Source organism: Narcine bancroftii, chromosome 1, assembly GCF_036971445.1.
Source record: "Narcine bancroftii isolate sNarBan1 chromosome 1, sNarBan1.hap1, whole genome shotgun sequence".
In the NCBI taxonomy this organism is placed as follows: domain Eukaryota; kingdom Metazoa; phylum Chordata; class Chondrichthyes; order Torpediniformes; family Narcinidae; genus Narcine; species Narcine bancroftii.
Window position 1 is genome coordinate 199,985,298 of NC_091469.1, and position 9,614 is coordinate 199,994,911.

Genomic DNA, 9,614 nt, shown 5'->3' on the forward strand with positions numbered 1-9,614 from the left:
TGAATATGGGAGAGGTGGTCACTGGTATTATTCTTCACTATCTGATTGCCCAACCGTTTAAGTTGAAGGATTTTTAGCTATATTCCGCAACACAAATCTGTCTGTACCTATGTACTCAGATGGCACAAGTATGGAAGAGGTGAAAAGTGTTGCAAATAAGATTTCACCCTTTGCTAATTCTATTGAATGTGATGCTGGTCTCTCTTTCAGTTGCTTTGCTTTCCACTTAGATGGCAGACAGCATCAATGGTAATGACGATGAGTTTATTGTCATCTACATTGGACATAGACACCAACATTTATATCTGCTGCAACTCAACATGTACTTTGTGGAAAAACAGAAAAAACAATTACAGTAATATATTTAATTGAATTAAAAGTATTCAATAAATACAAAACATTGTCCTAGTGCAAAAAAGGTGACTTGGCAATAGTGTAGATTGTCCTTGTGTGGTGAAAGAGCAGTGCCTGATTAGTGTAACAAGGGGTGGGGGAGGGGGTCAGAGCCTGATAGCTGTTGGAAAGAAATTGTTCCTGAACTGAGAGCTGCTGGTCCTCATGCTTCTTTACCTCTTCTCCCTGAAGGTAGCAGGAGGAAGAGATTGTATCCATGGTGATGGAGGCCTGATCAAATATTTTAGCAATTAAAATGGAACTAACTGCCTAAATTTCAATATATGGAATGAACCCAATAACATGGGGTTAAATGTCCCAGGTTATTGATAGCCCCAATAACAGGATTAAAGTAGTGAACAGGGGATTGTCAGTAATATGTAAATATAGCCTTCCAGAAGGCATTTAATGAAGTCTCTTGTAGGAGTTTAAGTTGGAGCGTGTGGAATTGAAGGCAAGTTATTGAGCAGATTAGGAAAATGGTTGTGTGGCAGGAGTCAATAATTCAGGACAGGTTCTTAGTTAATCCAATAACTCGGCCAGGTCATGCATCTTATGCCTGTTTTATCGAACAGTGAGATCAAGGCTAACCTGCGATCTAACTATGAGATGCCTCAAAATCCTGATGAACAGAAATCTTTCAATCTTTGATCTAAATGCAATTGTTTGTCCCGATATGAATTATCATTTGCTGACAATATTGGCTATTGTGCCTGCGTGTTTAAGTCCTTCCAACTGTCACGGTATTTTAACATGGATATACCCTGTATATGCTGGGCTATGAGAGCACTAGGTTTATGTTAACAAAGTTCAAGGCAAGAGTTCAGATACCACAATGGCAATGGAGGAATTTGAACTCAAGTAATTAAAGAAGCAAAAGAGTCTGGTCTTGGTACAATAGCTTTGATCATCAAAATATCATTCATGGAAGGAAAGATACAGTCTGCTAGAGGAGTTCAGTAGATCCAGCAGCATCAGTGGGAGAGAAAGACTGGTTAACAGTTTGGGCTGAAACCCCTCACAGTATACAGTTTGCCATTATCTAATCTGTGTCCTACTGAAGGGTTCTGGCTCAAAACATTGATTATTCTTCTTCCCTCACTGATGCTGTTCGACCTGCTGAGTTCTTCCTGCAGATTGGGCGTTGCTCCAGATTCCAGCATCTATAATCTTTCATGTGTCCCCAAGGAAATACAGTATGTCAATGGCTTCAATTCTATTTAGAAGACAAGTACCATGAAGATTACAGCTCAGTTCAGGCTGTTCAGCCCATAATGTTGTGCTGATCTATATAAATCTATTCAACAATCTAAACCTTCCCTACCTCACACCATGTGCCTGTACAAGAGTCTTTTAAATGCCCCTGCTGTACCAGCCTCCACCACTACCCCTGGGAATGCATCATTCCAGGCACCCAAAACTGTGGTTTAAAAAAACTGTACCCCTGATGTCTCCTCTAAACTTGCCCCTCACCGTGTACAGATATTCTCTGGCGTTGCTACTCTCACCCTGGGAAAATGGTGCTGATTGTCCACCCTATCTATGCCTTGCATAATCTTGTATTCCTCTATTAAGTCTGCTCTCTTCCTTCTTCACTCCAAAGAGACTCCTAACTACCTCCTCTGTTTAAGGATGGATTTTAAATACAAGGACTGGCAACAACAGTGATAGCAAATCAATAAAATTAAAAAATAACTCCCTGAAGATTTGGCTCTAATTATTTTTACCTAACCTTTCCAGTCTGGAACCCCTCAACCAGCAGAAATTGTTTCACTTTATCTCTCCTATCAGTTTCCTCTAATATTTGGAAAACTGATCAAATCAATTAAATTTCAGTTTGAGTAACTGTCTTTGCAATGCTTGGAGTGTGGATATAATTCTGGAACAAAAATGCTGCAGCTCCTCCACCACCAACCACTGCCCCCCCCCCCCCCCCCCCCCCCACCATCCACAAAGGGCACAATGTCAGGACTAATCAAATTATCTAACCTGGGTCATACTTATCTCTTGTATAACTTCTACCCACTGGTATTCCAGATATAAAGGTCTGCATTCCATGGGAATTATTGATTATATTCCTGTCCATGACATTTGACTCCCATATCTCACTGATTCTTCCTTGAATCCAGTTTTTCAACATCTAGAAATTGCTCTGTTCTATCTATTCACAATTATGTATTCACACACTTTGGCCCATTATTTTAACCTATGAATAGCTTTTTACAAATTAATACCTTCACCTGTACTGTCTACATTGCAGAGTGCTATGGTAGCAGGGGTAAACGTGAAAATTACAGTTTCTGATCCCATTACCAGGTTATTACCACATGGTTGTAATAGCAGCATGAATTTCTAACAGACATTTTGCCATTCTGAGCACCTGCCCCGAATTTTTGACCCTTGCCACTCAGGCTGAGGGAGGATTAAATAAATGTTACAACTGGAGTTCCACCATATTCAGTACTAGGTAGAGGAATGGAGGTATTTAAGAGTGTATGTTCACAGATGGTTAGAGAGAGCAGATTGGGTTGAAAAGTTCACATATGTGTCAGCTGAGACATACAATGCAAGAGCAGGGAGTGTACACTTGAACTATAAATGGCTGAATTGCAGCTTGGGTGCCATGCACTGTTCTGGTTACCACATTCCAGGAAAAACACACTTGTACAGTAGAGGGAAGAGAGGAGATTGGTGAAAATATTGCCTGAATAGGAAAAATATTCCTTGAGGGGACATGGTCTTCAAAGAGAACAATTCTGGCTCATCCAGATGTAAAAACTGATAAATTCCCCTCAGCAAACATGAAATGGTAAAGAGTGAAAATTAAAACAAGTGAAGGAAAAACGTTGTTGAGGATCTGGAGCTCAATGCTTGAAAAGGTAATGGTGGAAAAAAAACTCCATGCATTTAAATGATACCAAAATGTATGCATCACAAACTGTGACCTTTAGAGCAATGGATCTATTGCTGGGGAATGGGATGAGGCTGGGTAGCTTTTCTTCAACCTCTACGGATACAATTGGTTAAATGGCATTCATCCATGCTGTAAACCAGCTGCATTTTTCGGTGATTCTGTGTCTCACTGGTCTCTCGTGGGCCATTTTTCACTGATGACTTGCCACATATTGCATAGGCATCTGCCAGCAAGCTCCAGTGAATGAGGCAGTGGGGTGGAATTTAGTAGAGGGTGAATCTAGATGTCCACAGACTTTTGTGTCAAAGTGAAGGTAAGTTGCTAAATTGCCTCCATCTGTGTTGCAAATTTTGATGACATTATGGCCATTTGTTAAAATGCTCAGACTGCTGGGCCTTAAGAAATACTCTGTTGACATTAAATTATGTCATTTTGAAAGGTACCAATAAAAGGAAATAGCAGCTATTTTTTAAAATTTAGAGATACTGCAAGGAAACTGGCCCTTCTGACCCACGAATCCCTGCCACCCAAATACACCAATTAACCTAATTGGAGGCTGGGAGGAAACTGGAACAGCTTGAAGAAACCCACGTGAGCATGGGGAGAAAGTACAAACTCATTACAGACAGCGCCAGATTCAAACTCAGGTCACCGATGCTGTAATAGCAGTGACTAAGAGTTCTGCAATTATAATTTTGTACATGGAAAATAACACATGCCATTTGCTGATGAATGGTAATCACCCTGTGATGTTATTTCAAATTTTCTGTTCACAGCTACTGCTTGACCTGTTGGGTTTTTCCAGCAATTTGCATTTTTATTTAGGCTAGAAATTCATGCAAAATAAATACTAAGCAGCAGTCAAATGATTCCAATGCATCCAGAATGTGTAATCTTTACATAAATTAAAAACATAATTGCATGCCATATCAAAGAGCTTAGTAATAAGAAAAGTGAAATGTAATTGAGGTAATAAGTAACTCCATCCGCTTTATACAAATATTGAGAAAAAAATTCTGGTAAATTACTTCCAGCCTGAAAACATAAAACATGATTATACCACACACACACGTTAAAAATATAACACAATGTCCTGCTAGTTTCTGGCCGTTTTACTTTCAAAGTCAACATTACAGGGGGCAGTAAGAAGTAAAAGGAGCAAAATAGGGGTTAGGGGTAGATCGACACGTAGGATTATGCAGGAGGGGCAGGACTGGCAGCACATCATTCCAAGACTCCATTGTTTCAGACGTGATAGAGGGGGAGGGATGAAAGGGGGAGGAGTGGCATTGCTAGTCAGGGAAAATATCACAGCTGTCATTGGACAGGACAGCCCAGAGGGCTTGTCTACAGAGGCCATATGGGTGGAGTTGAGGAATGGGAAAGGTGTGACCACACTGATAGGGTTGTATTATAGACCACCCAGTAGTCAGAGAGAATTGGAGGAGCAAATCTGTAGAGATAGCAGACCGATGTAAAAAAACAGAAAGTTGTGATCGGAGGAGATTTTATTGACTGGGACTCCCATACTGTAAAAGAACAGGATGGCTTGTCAAATGAGTTCAGGAAAGTTTTTAAAATCAATATATAGAGGTACCGATGAGAGAGGATGCAGTACTTGACCTCCTGTTGGGGAAATCAGACAGGTCAGGTGACAGAAGTCTGTGTAGGCGAGTTACCATAATTGGGTCCAGTGACCATAATGTCATTAGTTTCAAGTTAATTATGGATAAGGATAGATCTGGTCCTCGAGTGGAGATTCTAAGTTGGAGAAAGGCCAATTTTGTGGAAATGAGAAAGGATCGAGGAAGAGTGGATTGGGATAAATTGTTGTCTGGCAAGGATGTGGTCAGTAAGTGGAAGGCCTTCAAAGGCAAAATATTGAGAATGCAGAGTTTGCATGTTCCTGTCAGGATTAAAGGCAAAGTTAACAGGCAGAAGGAACCTGGCGATACTGAAGGATATTGGCGATCTGGTTAAGAGGGTTTATAGCAGGAATAGGCAAAAAGGAGCAAATGAGGTACTTATAGAGTATAGAAAATACTCAAGAAGGGAATGAGGAAGGCAAAAAGACGACATGAGGTCACTTGGCAGATAATGTTAAGGTAAATCTGAAGGGTTCTTCAAGTATGTTAAGAGTAAAAGGATAGTAAGGGACAAAATTGGTCCCCGAGAAGACCAGAGTCATCATCTATGTGTGGAGCCTCATGAGATGGGGGAGATCTTAAACAGTTTGTTTTTGTATCAGTATTTACACAGGAAACTGGCATTGTGTATATGGAAGGAAGGGAAACAAAGTGTCATGGAGCATATAGAAATCAAAGCAGAGGAGGTGCTTGCTGCCTTACAGTGAATAAAGATAGATAAATCTCCGGGCCTGACATTCCCTCGGACCTTAAGGGAGACTAGTGTAGAAATTGCAGGGGCCCTGGCAGAAATATTTAAAACATCCTTAGTCACAGGTGAGGTTCTGGAGAATTGGAGGGGAGCTCATGTTGTTCCATTGTTTAAAAAAGGTTCCCAAAGTAAACCAGGAAATTACAGCCCAGTGAGCCTGACGTCAGTAGTGGGTAAATTATTGGGGGTGTTCTGAGAGATCGGATTTACAAGTATTTAGACAGCTAAGGGCTGATTAAGGACAGTCAGCATGGCTTTGTGCATGGTAGGATGTGTTCAACAAATCTTATGGAGTTTTTCAAGGAGGTTACCAAGAAAGTAGATGAAGGAAAGGAAGGTTCCACAAGGGAGGCTGGTTCAGACACTAGGTATCCATGGAGAGATTGTAAAATGGATTTGAAATTGGCTGAATGGGAGAAAACAGAGAGTGGTAGTGGATGGATGCTTCTCAGACTGGAGGCCTGTGACAAGTGGTGTGCCTCAGGGATCGGTTTTGGGACCATTGCTGTTTGATGTCTATATCAATGATCCAGATGAAGTGTGAAGTGTTACATTTTGGAAGAGCAAACCAAGGTAGGACAGACAATAAATGGTAGGGCACAAAGGAGTGCAGAGGAGCAAAGAGATCTGGGAATCCAGATACATTGTTCCCTGAAGGTGGCATCACAGGTGGACAGGGTTGTAAAGAAAGCTTTTGGCATCTTGGCCTTCATAAATCAAAGTATTGAGCACAAGAGTTGGGATGTTATGGTATTGGTGAGCACACATTAGGAATATTGTGTTCAGTTTTGGTCACCTAACTAAAGGAAGGATATCAATATGATTGCAGAGAAGATTTACTAGGATGTTGCCATTTCTTCAGGAATTAAGTTACAGGGAAAGATTAAACAGTTAGGACTTTATTCCTTGGAGCATAATAGAATGAGGGGAGATTTGATAGGTTTACTAAATTATGAGAGATATAGAGACAGAGTAAATGCGAGTCGGCTCTTTCCAGTTAGATTAGGAGAGATAAATACAAGACGATGTGGCTTTAGGATGAAAGAGGAAAGATTTGGGGGGAACATTAGAGGGAACTTTTTCACTCAGAGTGGTGGGAGCACAGAATGAGCTGTCATCTGATGTAGTAAATGCAGGCTCAGTCTTAAATTTTAAAAATAAAACTGGATGGATACATGGATGGGAGAGGTCTGGAGGGTTATGGAATGGGTGCACGTCAGTGGGACTAGCAGCATGTTGTTTTTGGCACAAACTAGAAGGGCTGAATGGCCTGTTTTATGTGCTGTAGTGTTCTATGGCTAGAGGAACCCAGCACGTTAAACAGCATCAGTGAGAGAAAAAGAATGGGTGAGGTTTCAGATTCGAATGCTTCATTGGAACTGAGGGCCAAGATTTAAAATTCCAGAACCTGTGTTCTCTTGCATCTCCAATAAAAGGGTGTTGAATTTGTGGTGGATGCTACAGAGCTAAGTTGTCAACTAAACTCCAGACAAATACCAGCCCATGCCCCAAAGAAGCACTTGCATTCATAGCATCGTTAGGGGCCTCAAGAACATAGAACACTACAACAGTGTACAGGCCCTTTGTCCCATGATATTGTGCCGACCTACTTCATAATCGTTCCCTACCTCACACCCATAACCCTTTATTCTTCTTATATCCATGTTCCTATCTAAGAGTCTTTTGAATGTCTCTATTATACCAGTCTCCACCACCATACCCATCAATGCATTTCAGGCATCCACTGCTTTCTGGGTAAAAAACACACCTGTGGCATCTCCCCTAATCTTTTCTCCACTCACCTTAAACAGATGACCTCTAGTATTTGCTGTTGTCAGAAAGAACTTCGCAACCAACTCTACAACTGGAACGCACACGCTGCTTCTATGGAAATCTGCACACCACAATCTTCCACAAAAAGAACGTGATAAAGACCAGATTTTTTTTTTTTAAAGTGATGTTAGCTCGGTTATAATTATTTCCAAGGACATTAGGTGTACCTTTCTTGCTCATACTTATGCAAACCATGCTTAAAAGGCAAAGACAATGACTGCCTAAATGTCAGTTTTAATTTGGGTACATGTTCTCAGTGGATGCTGATGCCAAGTGTCTTGATTAAAGCCCAAGAAGCTGCAATGCCTGTGATTTCCGGACCTACTCAACTAATGAACGAGGACCCCTATCAGAGGGGGTACCATAAAATATACTATTATGGTCATTGCTTAATTTATAGAATTGGTCTCAATGTAGATATCAGATGACCAAATAGACTTTCTTCCAAACAAGTTAAGAGAAGCAAGATGAAGACTGCATGTCAGGCAGCATCTGTGGAAAGAAATGGAGGGTCAACGTTGGTTGTCAGGACACTTTCTTGAAAGGTATATATCAGCTTTGATTCTCAATGGTGGAATAGGCTGCAGAGGTTATGTGGCTTTTGAATCTTGTGGTGTACCTTTCCGAAGACAGATGTGAGGGTTCTATTTGATGCACAAGCATGCACTGTGAAATTGGGATTATGTGCTCATATTACATATTTGAACTAAAGCATAATCAATAAAGATATCACACAACTGGCAATGTTTATAAAACATATAAAACTAAGGAGAGGAAGCTATTAGGCTCCCAAGCTTGTGCTCATTTCCACAATGATTTGGACAACAGTGCATGAAACCATTCTGAAACACAATGGTGTAATATATCAATGAATTGTTTCTTTCAAGGTTCTGAATTACTGACTCTGCCAGGAAATATTCTGACATAGAAAGAGAAAGATTCACTTATTCAATTTTATGCTCAATTTTGTTTGTGTAATAACAGGTCAAAACAAAAAAAAAGAGGATTTATAGGTCATCTTTTACAAACATTTCAGGGTGTTCCCTGACACTACAGCCATTGAAGTACTCCTTAAAATGCAGCTATTGTTATATCATAGGAAATTGATGGCACCATGCTGGAGCTGATGCCTCTAAGAGCCAGAGACCCAGGTTCAATGCTGAACCTTGGGTTCTGTCTGCATGGGGTTCATATGTTCACCTGTAACCATGTGGCTCTCCTCCGGGTGTTCTGATTTCCCACCATGTCCCAAAGATGTGTGAGTTTGTGTGTTAATAAGCCACTGTAAGTTGACCCTAATGTAGGTGAGAGCTTAAATCTGGGAGGTTGATAAGAATGTGGGATGGATAAAAGTGAGATTAATATAGGATGAGTGTAAATAAGTGGTTGATGGTTCACACAGTCAATGTGCTGAAAGACCTGTTTCTCTCTGTGACTCCATGAGAACAGAACAAGCATCTCAAAATAACAACAGTCATAAGCCATATCACATAGAAACAGGGCCTTTGGCCCATCACATCAATGCCAACTATCAATTACCCTTCCAGGCTGGTCCCATTATCGGTGATTCAAATGTTCACCTTAGATGCTGTGAGAGCACTCACTTCCACCACTCCTCAGGCAGATTCCAAACACGCTCTGGGTGAAAAACCCCTTCTTCAAATCCTGTCTAAGCCTTTCCTTCCTGCCCTGTTGTCCATTTTACAAAATGTCATTGGACAGCAATTAATCCTCTGGTCCATCCACCCAGGAGAGCAGATCATTGACTGAGCTGAATGTCTGATTTGAAAGAATGCACCAGTACTGGATTGTCCTCCTAGAAGCGTGATGTGGTCTCCAAATGGGATCCTGCTTCAGAAACCTGCCAGAATATTAATTAATCTTTCAGTTATGATTGCTCCCAGAGATTTTCATCTCAAACTTCCTGCTTTGGAGACTCAATGCCAAGGTTGCTGTGAACACAACTATGAACCAACTAGTCTGAACCATGAGCTGCATCTGAGTCGTTTATGACCCAACAGCTAACCAACATCACTGCTCACTTCAGTTTCAAAATTCACATTTCCCCACAGTATTA

General features: G+C 40.9%; 1 protein-coding gene across 3 annotated transcripts in view; it reads right to left on the reverse strand.

Moving 5' to 3' along the window:
- The window catches only part of LOC138737369 (LIM/homeobox protein LMX-1.2), a 207,771-nt gene that overhangs the window by 142,688 nt on the left and 55,469 nt on the right, over positions 1–9,614 (reverse strand). The window lies entirely within an intron of this gene.